Raw genomic sequence first — 13,255 nt, forward strand, 5'->3', positions numbered from 1 at the left:
GTAGCTCTTTGTGGATAATGGGTCTTTGCCATGTTTAAGGATTGCAACCACTTTGGCCTTTTCCCAGACAGAAGGGATGGTTTTCTGTGCTATGCATGTGTTCAGCATCCCCACAAGCTAGGTCTTTGCGTTGGGTCCCAGGTGCTGTAACATTTCTGCCAGTAGGTCATCAATCCCTGCTGCTTTTCCGGGTTTCAACTTTCCCATTGCAGTTTCAAGTTCTTCTAGGTCGAAGGGTTTGGTTTGAGGGCTGGCTGATTGTGGTTGGTCTGATACCACTGTGCGATGGTATTCTCCTGTGGGTCGGTGGCGGTCTTGGTCACAACTGGTGGCCAACAGTTGTAACCAACACCGCCACCGACTCACATAGAATACCATCGCACCTCTCTGTCTGCCTTGCCCGGTCTGCCCTGCCCTGCCTTGCAGCAACAGAACCAGCCTTTCTGGCAAGCCAGCCCGCTCAGAATGCGAGCTGAGCAAGCCAGTGCAGCAACAAGCCCAGACTAGGTTACTGCAGCCTTACTGTGCAGCCACAGCCACTCAGCCCAGACCAGCAGGAGCAAGCCAGGCTCCAACCCTTGCAGCGCAGCCTTAGGCCGGATAGTCCCCCTGCCTGCACTTCGTTGCCTTCCTGGCCTGTCTGCCTGCCTAGGCGCCTCGGTCTTCCTGTCTGTCTGCCTTGGCCTGCCGGTCTGAAACTGGTTTAGACTAACTGCGTGCTTGCCAGCTGCGCTGGCTTGCTGAGCTCGTATTCTGAGCTGGCTGGCTTGCCAGCAAGGCTGGTTCTGTTGCTGCAAGGCAGGGCGGGGCAGGCCGGGCCAGGCAGACAGAGAGCCAGGCCTCGAGAGAGGCCTGGCTGAGCTGACTGAGCAAGGCTGGTATGGCTACAATGGTTGACTGCAAGGGCTGATGTGCGCTGGCTTGGCAGCCTGACTTTCTACACTGGCTGACTGGCGGAGCTGGCTGGCTGCGTTGGCTGACTGGGCGGGCTTGCTGGCTAGCTGGCTTGCTGGGCTCCCTGAGGGAATCTCTAGGGGCATCGGCTTGTGTTGAGCCTTCCAACGGCGTCTACCTTGATCTTCGTCCTAAGAAAGAAAGACAGAAAAAGAAAGACACACACAAACTCAACTACGCAGCTTCCACATGAGGAAGGCAGGCAGGCACGCACGCAGGCAGGCACAAGCTGCCTGCGTGCTTGCTTCGCCCTCCAGTTGCTGCTCCAGTTATTTGTTTTCCCTCAAACCCATCCTCAATGTGTTGGGTGAGGTTGAGCTCTGTCCAGCACAGGAGCGGCCGGGACGGAAACCAGCTTGGTCTTTAGTCAACTTGGTGTCTATGAGTGGCATGAGGCGTTGGAGTAGCAGCCTCTCTTGTAGGTGATGCAGAGGAGGGAAATGGGTCGGTAGCTCTTTGGGGATGATGGGTCTTTGCCAGGTTTAGGGATTGCAACCACTTTGGCCGTTCTCCAGACAGAAGGGATGGTTTTCTGTGCCATGCATGTATTCAGCATCCCTACGAGCCAGGTCTTTGCGTTAGGTTCCAGGTGCTGTATAATTTCTGCCAGTATGTCATCAATCCCTGCTGCTTTTCCGGGTTTCAACTTTCCCATTGCAGTTTCGAGTTCTTCTAGGTCGAAGGGTTTGGTTTGAGGGCTGGCTGATTGTGGTTGGTCTGATACCACTGTGCGATGGTATTCTCCTGTGGGTTGGTGGCGGTGTTGGTTACGACTGTTGGCCACCAGTTGTGATGCAACAGAGTTCGCTGTGACCGTTGTGAATTATGGGTGGCTCCCTGAGGTCCTTGATCCCCATGGGGTCCAACAGTGGTCATTGAAGCGTGCACAGACATGCACAAATGCACCTACACACGCACAGGCGCACATGCGTATGCACACCTGGACCTGTAAATGAACAACAACACAAAAACTAAGGCACTGGTGTCGGACTTCTGGTTTACCGGAACGGGGTTCAACTCCCTGCAGTGCCCTGCTCAATGTGTTATATTTACATGGTTCATTGGTCCATGGTCTCAGGTCATTGAGCGGCGCGCTATTGTGTGCGATTCTTCATCATTGTTGAGGATTTAAAAAAAAGGTGAAAATCAAGGAAAAGCGAAAGGCTATAGTCCATGGTCACGGACCGCATACTGGTCAAGGTAATTCATACTGGTGAAGATCATTTACTAGTCTTATGAAGGTAATTTATACTGGTCAAGGTCATTTACTAGTCTCATGAAGGTAATTTATACTGGTCAGTCATATACTGGTCACGGTCATTTATACTGGTCAAGGTCATTTGTACTTGTCAATGTCATTTATACTGGTCAAGGTCATTTACTAGTCTTATTGAAGGTCATTTATACTGCTCAAGGTTATTGATCAATATCAATGACCTTGATGACCCCAAGGTCATTAAGTGGCATGCTATAGTGCGCGATTCTTCATCATTGTTCACGATTTGAAAAAAGGTTAAATCGCGGAAAAGCGAAAGGCTATAGTCCATAGTCTCGGAGGGCATACAAAAATGTGTGGTGCTATACAGGCCGTTCTGGAAAATTTGGGACAGAGGTTCATCGTTGGCATCCAGGGAGTGTGTGTGCAAAATTTGGCATCGACCGGGTTAATGGTGCTGGAGATTTAACAAACTGACGGACACACACACACACACTCACTCAGAGTGCAAAACATACTCTATCCCCATGGCTTTGGCCTGGTGCCATACCGTTATTAATTATTGCCTACAATGTCAATTGTGAAATTACTTTACCGTTGCAATGCAAAATTTACATTTCAACGAATGGACCTCGTAAAACAAAACAAAAACCAAGGCACTGGTTGTGGTACTTCTGGTTTACCGGAATGGGGTTCAACTCCCTGCAGTGCTCTGCTCAATTTGTTGTATTTACATGGTTCATTTTTATTTTCTGCTCATTGTGTTGCCTTTTCATAGATGATAACCCCCAGGTTCTTTAATGTGTTTGCACTCCCTACAGTTAGGTTACCAAGTCTATTTATTTATTATTTCTGTTCACTAGAACTAGAACCAATTACCAAAGTAGGCTTTCTAATGACACAACTCGCCTTTGTTTTTATGTGTAGCAAAAACGTTCTTTTTATTTACGCCAAAGAGTAAAGGCTGGTCTGCATTCATGCGAGCGGGGAAGTTTAGAGTAACATAGCTCTAAATGAAACGCATTAGAGCTATGGACCAGAGCTAGTAGTCATAGCACTTCATGGTATATGCATAGTTTATATAGTTTCATTATATATATATTAAACAGAGAGGACTGGAGTCAATTGGGTTATATTATGTTTAACACTAATTTGAAGCTGTCAAAATCTGACAGACTTCTGGCGGCCATGGCCACGCCCACCTTTTGGTAACGCCCACTTTCGGCCAAGCCCACAAAAAGGACCCCCCCATGTCATTTGCCAGGCAGGCTCCACTCTCAGACAGATATTTGGCTCCGTCTTATGAGCTAATTTAGAACTTCCTGTCTGAGAGCTAGCTAATTTAAGACATCCGGTTACCTTCAGAATAAAATAAGGTTATTTAATTTGTTAATTAAATAATTGTCAATGCCCCAATAGTCCAGGCATTCTAGCTCATTTTGGACCTAAAATCAAAAGTAATTGTAACAAAAGATTTTTTTTCACAGACCATTTCTATGAGGTCTCCAGAACAACATACTAAAAGTCCCAAGAAATCCCAGTTGGGGAAATATGTTTAATTGGCATCAATCCAAGATGTCCGCCGATAAGACTATTCTCAGAAACTGCATAGACAATTACCAATCTTGGAATAAATTCCTTACCAATAAGTAATTGAAACAGATTTTTTTTTCACAGACCATTTCTATGAAGTCTCCAGAACAACATATCAAAAGTCCCAAGAAATCGTAGTTGCAGAAATAGGTTAAATTGACATCAATCCAAAATAGCCACCAACTGGGACTATTATGAGAAAAATGGCCAATCTTGGAATAAATTTCGGACCAAGAGTTAATTGTAACAGATTTTTTTTCTTCACAGACCATTTCTATGAAGTCTTCTGGACAACATACTAAAAGTCCCAAGAAATACTAGTTGCGGAAATATGTTTCATTGGCATCAATACAAGATGTCCACCAATAAGATATTCTCAAAAGAATGCATGGCCAATTACCAATATTGGAATAAATTCCTTACCAATAAGTAATTGAAACTGTTTTTTTTCACAGACCATTTCTATGAAGTCTCCAGAACAACATATTAAAAGTCCCAAGAAGTCGTAGTTGTAGAAATATGTTAAATTGGCATCAATCCAAAATGGCCACTAACTGGGACTATTATCAGGAAAAAATGCCATATACCAAGAGGTCATCATTTCCTTCTTCACAGACCATTTCTATGAAGTCATCAGAACACCATACTAAAAGTCCTAGGAAATCCTAGCTGTGGAAATATGTTTAATTGGCGTCAATCCATGCAGGATGTCTGCCAATTAGTGGCTCAGCAGCAGAGGCTCAGAGGTAGTGTGGCCGAATGGGAACCGCAAGTTTCCCAGTTCGAACCTGGGCTCCCCCAGAGTTAGTGACAAAGTGTCCTTGAGCAAGACGCTGAACCCCTGATTGCATCTGCAGGTTGGTGCCTTGCATGGTTCCCTCCACCATCTGTGTGTGAATTGGTGAATGTAATGCACAATCTATGTAAAACGCCTATGTAAAACGCGCTAATATTTACCCAAATTATGACGGGCACAATTTTCATTCGTCTGAGATTTCAATTGACTTCCAAATATATTTTGAGCTGAGGATATTCAGATACAATACTGTGTATTTTAGCCATTTTGAACCAATATAACTGAAGGCTGTTATTATCATGTTCTATCTAGACTATAGAACACGCTGCCATCAGTAGGCCTATACACGATCATCATTTTGTTTAGCACTTTGTTCGTTATAAGCTAACAAGCCAAATGGGCATTACATTTATAACTAGCATTAATGTTAGATTAATGTTAGATTAATAATGTTAGATTAATAATCGTTATCATTTTTCCAGAAACACAAACAATTTAGTTGCCACTCACCTATTAATTACTTTCCAAAACTGAAACTAAATAAGAATAGTTACAATATAATGATAATAATAATAGTAATAATAGTAATAATAATAATAATACTCAGTTCTATTGACTTCAAAGGCATTTGACTCGAGACGACATACCAAAGTAGTCCTGACAGACTGTTGTCCGCACAGACTAGACTAGACTATGCGGACAACATCAGCCTGCTCTCCGACAACGTGGAACAAGCACACCTTTTTTCCAACAGTACTCCTACAGATGTTGTCCAAAAAACATGCAAATGACATCAAAAACAGCCGATCTACGAGGTCATGCTGCAAAACTGTGTGCACCAAAAACAGCCGATCTACAAGATCACGCTGCTATAGGAGGTTATCACCTATAACATCTCACCAGAACATCCACCTCTGACAACAACAGGAGGCACTGTGCTGAAGGAAGTCAAGGACTTCAAGTAACTGGGCTCATGGGTCAACTGAACGGAGCAAGATCTGAAAGTGAGGAAGGCACTTGCATGGAGGTCCCTGAACGGCATGGTCAGTGTATGGATCTCCCTCCAACCTCCCCTGTGAGATCAAACTCAGCTTCTTCTATGCAACGGTGGAGTCTGTTCCTCTATGGCAGTGAATGCTGGACCCTGAAGCCAACCCTGCAGAAGTCTCTAGACGGGTGCTACACCAGAATGGACCCTGAAGCCAACCCTGCAGAAGGTTCTAGACGGGTGCTACACCAGAATGGACCCTGAAGCCAACCCTGCAGAAGGTTCTAGACGGGTGCTACACCAGAATGGACCCTGAAGCCAACCCTGCAGAAGGTTTTAGACGGGTGCTACACCAGAATGGACCCTGAAGCCAACCCTGCAGAAGGTTTTAGACGGGTGCTACACCAGAATGGACCCTGAAGCCAACCCTGCAGAAGGTTTTAGACGGGTGCTACACCAGAATGGACCCTGAAGCCAACCCTGCAGAAGGTTCTAGACGGGTGCTACACCAGAATGGACCCTGAAGCCAACCCTCCAGAAGGTTCTAGACGGGTGCTACACCAGAATGGACCCTGAAGCCAACCCTGCAGAAGGTTTTAGACGGGTGCTACACCAGAATGGACCCTGAAGCCAACCCTGCAGAAGGTTTTAGACGGGTGCTACACCAGAATGGACCCTGAAGCCAACCCTCCAGAAGGTTCTAGGCGGGTGCTACACCAGAATGGACCCTGAAGCCAACCCTCCAGAAGGTTCTAGACGGGTGCTACACCAGAATGGACCCTGAAGTCAACCCTGCAGAAGTCTCTCAACATGTTACCAACAAGATTCTGTAGCCAGTCGACTAAAGAGCCATGGCCCAATGGGCGAGTAGTAACGCAGCACTGTATAGCCTACAGTTGTCCGCCCCACCTGGAAGCGCGTCCACGCGTGCCAGCCAGGAGCTAGGCTCGACTGACTGGGGGACCTCCACCCCAGGGAGACTGACAGAGCTGCCGACTACTATAAAGGTCTGTGTCGCCTGCGGGAACATACTTGTAGAGGTTAACCATACACACCGCTGCCACCAATGTAGCCACGGCCGGGGCGGGAGATGAACCCGGGTTCCCCATTCCACAGGCACATACGTTACCAGTCATGGACGAATGAGCCATGGCCCAATGGGCGAATAGTAACACAGCACTGTATAGCCTACAATTCAGTATGAGGGGATACCACCCTGAGCCAGACAATGTCAGCCAGGAGAATGAGACTATACCTGTAGCAGGACATTGGCATCAAGAACTGCCAGCCAGCAAATTGGTGCTGTGGGAACCAATACACAGGCATTGATCACAAGGACGTCCCACACTAACATATGTGGATGTACAAAATAACTACTCAGGAGCGCAAAGTACCAACACCGGGACAATGGAGTCTGAGGAGATGTTCCCCGGTTCCCCCGTTAGTCTAGTCTCTAGACTTGATAGCACTTTAGTTGGTAGGTGGTATAGTTGCCAGGTTCTAATTTGTTTCCAATTTTATACAGAGGATTTACTCTCGGCAGCTTGAATTCTTGTAGGACTCTGACTAATACATTTGTAATATAGTTCGTCAACCAACAATTGGTATGGTGAAAAACATTGCACAAATAACTATGAGCTGTATCCAATTAAACTGCAACCCATTTTGTATTAACCACTCTGTCCCAAAATAAATCACTTAAAATCATTCAAATGTATGCCATTTTATAATAATGTGGTGGCTATTTTGGATTGATGCCGAGTAAATGATGTGTGGTGAAAGAAATCCTGTTACAATTAGCATTTGGCCAGGAATTTATTCTAATATTGGCAATTTTTCTTATAATAGTCTCAATTGGTGGACATCTTGGATTAATGCAATTAAACATATTTCCGCAACCGGAATTTCTTGGGACTTTTAGTATGTTGTTCTAGACACCTCTAAGAAATGATGTGTGGTGAAAAAAATCCTGTTACAATTACCTCTTGGCCAGGAATTTATTCTAAGAATGGCAATATTTCTGATAATGGTGTCAATTGGCAGACATCATGGATTGATGCCAATTAAACATATGTCTGCAACTAGGATTACTTAGGACTTTTAGTATGGTGTTCTGGAGACTTCATAGAAATGGTCTGTGCAGAAAAAAATCTGTTAAAATTACCTGATGGTCAAAAATGTATTCCAAGATTGGCCAAATAAGCCCAATTGGTGGCCATTTTGGATTAATGCAATTAAACATATTTCCCCAACTGGGATTTCTTGGGACTTTTAGTATGTTGTTCTGGAGACCTCATAGAAATGGTCTGTGAAGAAAAATCTTTTGTTACAATTACTTTTGATTGAAACGCTATTTTGCCTGGACTACAAGGCACAGCACTTTTTTGAGCGTTGACCTCAGTAGAAGGTCTGCTGCCGTGAATTTTACACCTCTCCCACTTAGCGGAGAGTGGGGTGTGGTACAGGACATCTCCCCGAACGCGTGGGTATACTGCATCTACAAGTAGTACAAGATAAATTGAAACCATTGACACCTACTTCGATGGTTCAGTTGTCATCTATGCCGGGGAATTTAGCAGCTCTCATTCAAGCGTTTTTTCAAAATCCAGGTCACACATTTGATTGCAAAACAATCTGTGGTGTCACTCAACAACTAGTGAATAGCATCTTACTTGGCCTTAGGAATGCACAATGACCCATTAGATTTTATACACAAACTAGTAGTTTGGTTGAGTATGTGTGGTGTCCACACATCTGTACATTCTGTGCCTGGACAGTTGAAAGCAATTAACAGAACAATAACGGAGGACAATTTGGAAGAAGATGATGATGATGTGGTTTTATGCAATGAAAGTCTAAATGACAATATGTGTGAAGCTATACCATTACCAATTCTAACATTTCTACAACAGACATCTGCTATCAAAAAATGTCACACACGGCTTGAAGAAGCAGCAGCGCAGGACTCAACATTTAGACGGAAACTTGAGAAATTCAATCTAGCCAACACATCAGTGTCATTAGTGTCTCAGAAATGTTCTAGGACAGAAGTATGCACCATATTAAACAGCTTTGTAGAATACACACTTCGGTCTCCTTTCCTTGGAGATGACCTGCTTTGCCTGAAAAGTCTTAGTCTGTATAGTTGTACTCAATGTGGTGACAAGGCCTTACCATCTACAAAGAACATGTCACAATTCATAGTGCAGCCACTTGACGTGTCACAAAAAGGCATCTTAGACACTATTGCACAAATATTACCTGCTCAATCTGAACAATGTGAAACATGTCAGCAGGAAAAGAGCTTATCAACATATGAAGTAATTAACAGCCCACAGACCTTACTTCTCCTGTTAAGAGCTGGCACAAAAATTCCAAAAACGTTCAATTTATCCTGTCTGTACCACCAAAATGAGTATGCTTTGACCAGTATGTGTGTATTTTTCGACAGGCCACCATATGCGTCATTGTACATCCTTAAAGATCATAAATGGCATATCTGGACAAATGAATCGAATGACACAGCAGGCTATACCTTTGAGCTGATGCAAAGAACATCCGCTCGACAGCACACAAAGACAGTAGTCACAAGTAGTTTCTATGTCGTGTCATACGAGAAAATAAACAGTCGAGAAATAATCAAGTTTCGTCAGGACAAACAAATGCATAAATGCACAGACAGATGCAATCAACGCACACAAGTGACACCCATTCCAAAGCTAGAGGTAACTCCTTGACCTGACTTAGCTTGCGTAGAGAAAGTGATTTCATGTCAATGCCCCAAGGCACAGCACTTTTTTGAGCGTTGACCCCAGTAGAAGGTCTGCTGCTGTGAATTTTACACCTCCCTCGCTTAGCGGAGAGTGGGGTGTGGTAGAGGACATCTCCCCGAACACGTGGGTATGTCCAGATAGTTGCCTCGCGGAGGCCTCTTTGTCCAGTGTCCATTCTGGGTCCGGAAACGGTACTTTTTGTCAGCATTGACCCCAGTAGAAGGTCTGCTGCTGTGAATTTTACACCTCTCCCGCTTAGCGGAGAGTGTGGTGTGGTAGAGGACATCTCCCCGAACGCGTGGGTATGTCCAGATAGTTGCCTCGCGGAGGCCTCTTTGTCCAGTGTCCATTCTGGGTCCGGAAACGGTACTTTTTGTCAGCATTGACCCCAGTAGAAGGTCTGCTGCTGTGAATTTTACACCTCTCCCGCTTAGCGGAGAGTGTGGTGTGGTAGAGGACATCTCCCCGAACGTGTGGGTATGTCCAGATAGTTGCCTCGCGGAGGCCTCTTTGTCCAGTGTCCATTCTGGGTCCGGAAACGGTACTTTTTTCAGCGTTGACCACAGTAGAAGGTCTGCTGCTGTGAATTTTACACCTCTCCCGCTTAGCGGAGAGTGTGGTGTGGTAGAGGACATCTCCCCGAACGTGTGGGTATGTCCAGATAGTTGCCTCGCGGAGGCCTCTTTGTCCAGTGTCCATTCTGGGTCCGGAAACGGTACTTTTTGTCAGCATTGACCCCAGTAGAAGGTCTGCTGCTGTGAATTTTACACCTCTCCCGCTTAGCGGAGAGTGGGGTGTGGTACAGGACATCTCCCCGAACGCGTGGGTATGTCCAGATAGTTGCCTCGCGGAGCCGTCTTTTGTCCAGTGTCCATTCTGGGTCCGGAAACGGTACTTTTTGTCAGCCTTGACCCCAGTAGAAGGTCTGCTGCTGTGAATTTTACACCTCTCCCGCTTAGCGGAGAGTGTGGTGTGGTAGAGGACATCTCCCCGAACGTGTGGGTATGTCCAGATAGTTGCCTCGCGGAGGCCTCTTTGTCCAGTGTCCATTCTGGGTCCGGAAACGGTACTTTTTGTCAGCATTGACCCCAGTAGAAGGTCTGCTGCTGTGAATTTTACACCTCTCCCGCTTAGCGGAGAGTGTGGTGTGGTAGAGGACATCTCCCCGAACGCGTGGGTATGTCCAGATAGTTGCCTCGCGGAGGCCTCTTTGTCCAGTGTCCATTCTGGGTCCGGAAACGGTACTTTTTGTCAGCATTGACCCCAGTAGAAGGTCTGCTGCTGTGAATTTTACACCTCTCCCGCTTAGCGGAGAGTGTGGTGTGGTAGAGGACATCTCCCCGAACGTGTGGGTATGTCCAGATAGTTGCCTCGCGGAGGCCTCTTTGTCCAGTGTCCATTCTGGGTCCGGAAACGGTACTTTTTTCAGCGTTGACCCCAGTAGAAGGTCTGCTGCTGTGAATTTTACACCTCTCCCGCTTAGCGGAGAGTGGGGTGTGGTACAGGACATCTCCCCGAACGCGTGGGTATGTCCAGATAGTTGCCTCGCGGAGCCGTCTTTTGTCCAGTGTCCATTCTGGGTCCGGAAACGGTACTTTTTGTCAGCCTTGACCCCAGTAGAAGGTCTGCTGCTGTGAATTTTACACCTCTCCCGCTTAGCGGAGAGTGTGGTGTGGTAGAGGACATCTCCCCGAACGTGTGGGTATGTCCAGATAGTTGCCTCGCGGAGGCCTCTTTGTCCAGTGTCCATTCTGGGTCCGGAAACGGTACTTTTTGTCAGCATTGACCCCAGTAGAAGGTCTGCTGCTGTGAATTTTACACCTCTCCCGCTTAGCGGAGAGTGTGGTGTGGTAGAGGACATCTCCCCGAACGCGTGGGTATGTCCAGATAGTTGCCTCGCGGAGGCCTCTTTGTCCAGTGTCCATTCTGGGTCCGGAAACGGTACTTTTTTCAGCGTTGACCACAGTAGAAGGTCTGCTGCTGTGAATTTTACACCTCTCCCGCTTAGCGGAGAGTGGGGTGTGGTACAGGACATCTCCCCGAACGCGTGGGTATGTCCAGATAGTTGCCTCGCGGAGCCGTCTTTTGTCCAGTGTCCATTCTGGGTCCGGAAACGGTACTTTTTGTCAGCCTTGGCCCTTGACCCCAGTAGAAGGTCTGCTGCTGTGAATTTTACACCTCTCCCGCTTAGCGGAGAGTGGGGTGTGGTATAGGACATCTCCCCGAACGCGTGGGTATGTCCAGATAGTTGCCTTGCGGAGCCGTCTTTTGTCCAGTGTCCACTTTATAAAGTCCATGCACTCCAGTGAATAGCATTTATCCATTTAGATAACTTTATTATTATTATTATAAGGATTTAATTACTTATTCTTACACAGAAACATAATGTGTGTCTTATAGCATCATATAGCATCATTTAAATGCTTAATTTGTAGTTTTAATGTGCAAATTAAACTTTTTTTCAATACTCTAGAGGGTAGGGGAGACTGGGGTAATGTGAGACACTGGGTAATGTGAGACACCCCCTGTATCACATGACCACAACACATTTGTGCCATGTGACCATTATATGTTGAAGCCCCTCCCATTTCCTACCTGCCATGGAGAAGAGGACCTTATTGTGCTGTGGTAAGCATGTTTTTTTCACAAAAATATGTTTTTTGCATGTAAAAGTAAATTTTCTTGTCGTCAACATAATCAGCTGTTGTGTCAAAGCAAATTAATTCAGGTAGAAAAACTTAAATCATACACGTTGATGAACTACCATCATATACATCCATGAGATTGCTGCTAGCTGAAGATTAGCCTGAATTGCTAAAAGAGGTCCTGTTTACCAAAATGTGGGTGTGGGGTAAAGTGAGACAAATGCTCCGGGGTAAAGTGAGACACTGTCTCACATTACCCCACCATGAGGCACAAGTTAAGTTCAGTCTTAAACATATTTTAATCTAATATTACATTGCATATGTTTTATTTTCTATGTCATAAACATTGTAGAAAATGCCAAGATACACCAGAAAGACAACCTAGGGTGGAACCGCCCTTGTGGAGATGGAAAAGGCAGCCGCTGAGGCCAAGGCAGAAAAGAAGATAATACACCAGAAATATATGCACAATTACACAAATTATCAGAACAATCCCGGGAAACACGAAAGCATGGGAGAGACCCACATTTGCTATAAAGGAAAACGATGTGGCACATGTTCTGAAATGTGATGTGGTGAAGAAGCTGCCACAACCTAAACAGTGTGGAGGAACCACACAGAGAGAGCAAATCCTCACCTTTGGAAACCAGTGACTTCCAGGAAAGTCTGGATGGCAACCGAGGAAGGTCAGTGACGCTGGAGAGACAGCTGACCTCCAGGAAAGACTGGCGGGGTAACAGGGGCCAGCAACCCCTGTCGCAGCACTCGCAAGAGGGCACCAAGCAAGCTACAGAACGTACAAATAAGCAATACCCCCAGAGTCTCCCGAGAAGAGGGGAGGAAGGGAGACTCGATAGGACAGATTCAACGACAACAATGACACTGACACCGACTCAGAGAAGGCTTCTTTGACTCAAATACACCAGAGTAAGGCTAAGTGTGGACACTGAACAAGGATGGACACATGCACACCGCACAGACGAACAGTCTGGTGAGATGTAGGAGAACCCTAGGCATGAGGCAAACCATAGTCCTAGAGACCTCAGTGCCTGCAGTCCCCCAAGAACACACAAGGCCGAGGGAGCCTCCTGTTGGTTCAGGCATGACAGAAAGGACAGTGGGCGGATCTGCGGGGGGTTCCCTGGGCGAAGTGGTCGCTGGGGTGTGGTCAGCACTGGTTTGCTGCACCTGGCCAGAAGGTCACTGCGTTCCCTGTTGGCCGGGTGTGGCCAATGCTATAGCTGGTTTCACCTCGGTGATGGCTGCGCCCGGGGCGCCCCTCCACAGATT

The 13,255-nt window shown here is 46.2% G+C and overlaps 2 protein-coding genes across 2 annotated transcripts in view; both read right to left on the bottom strand.

The window, feature by feature from the left end:
• The window catches only part of LOC310867949 (uncharacterized protein), a 241,974-nt gene that overhangs the window by 181,138 nt on the left and 47,581 nt on the right, over window positions 1–13,255 (bottom strand). The window lies entirely within an intron of this gene.
• The window catches only part of chpf2 (chondroitin polymerizing factor 2), a 131,243-nt gene that overhangs the window by 25,555 nt on the left and 92,433 nt on the right, over window positions 1–13,255 (bottom strand). The gene's annotated exons all lie outside the window — the stretch shown is intronic.

Source organism: Protomyctophum parallelum (assembly GCF_964188405.1).
Source record: "Protomyctophum parallelum genome assembly, chromosome: 12".
Classification (NCBI taxonomy): domain Eukaryota; kingdom Metazoa; phylum Chordata; class Actinopteri; order Myctophiformes; family Myctophidae; genus Protomyctophum; species Protomyctophum parallelum.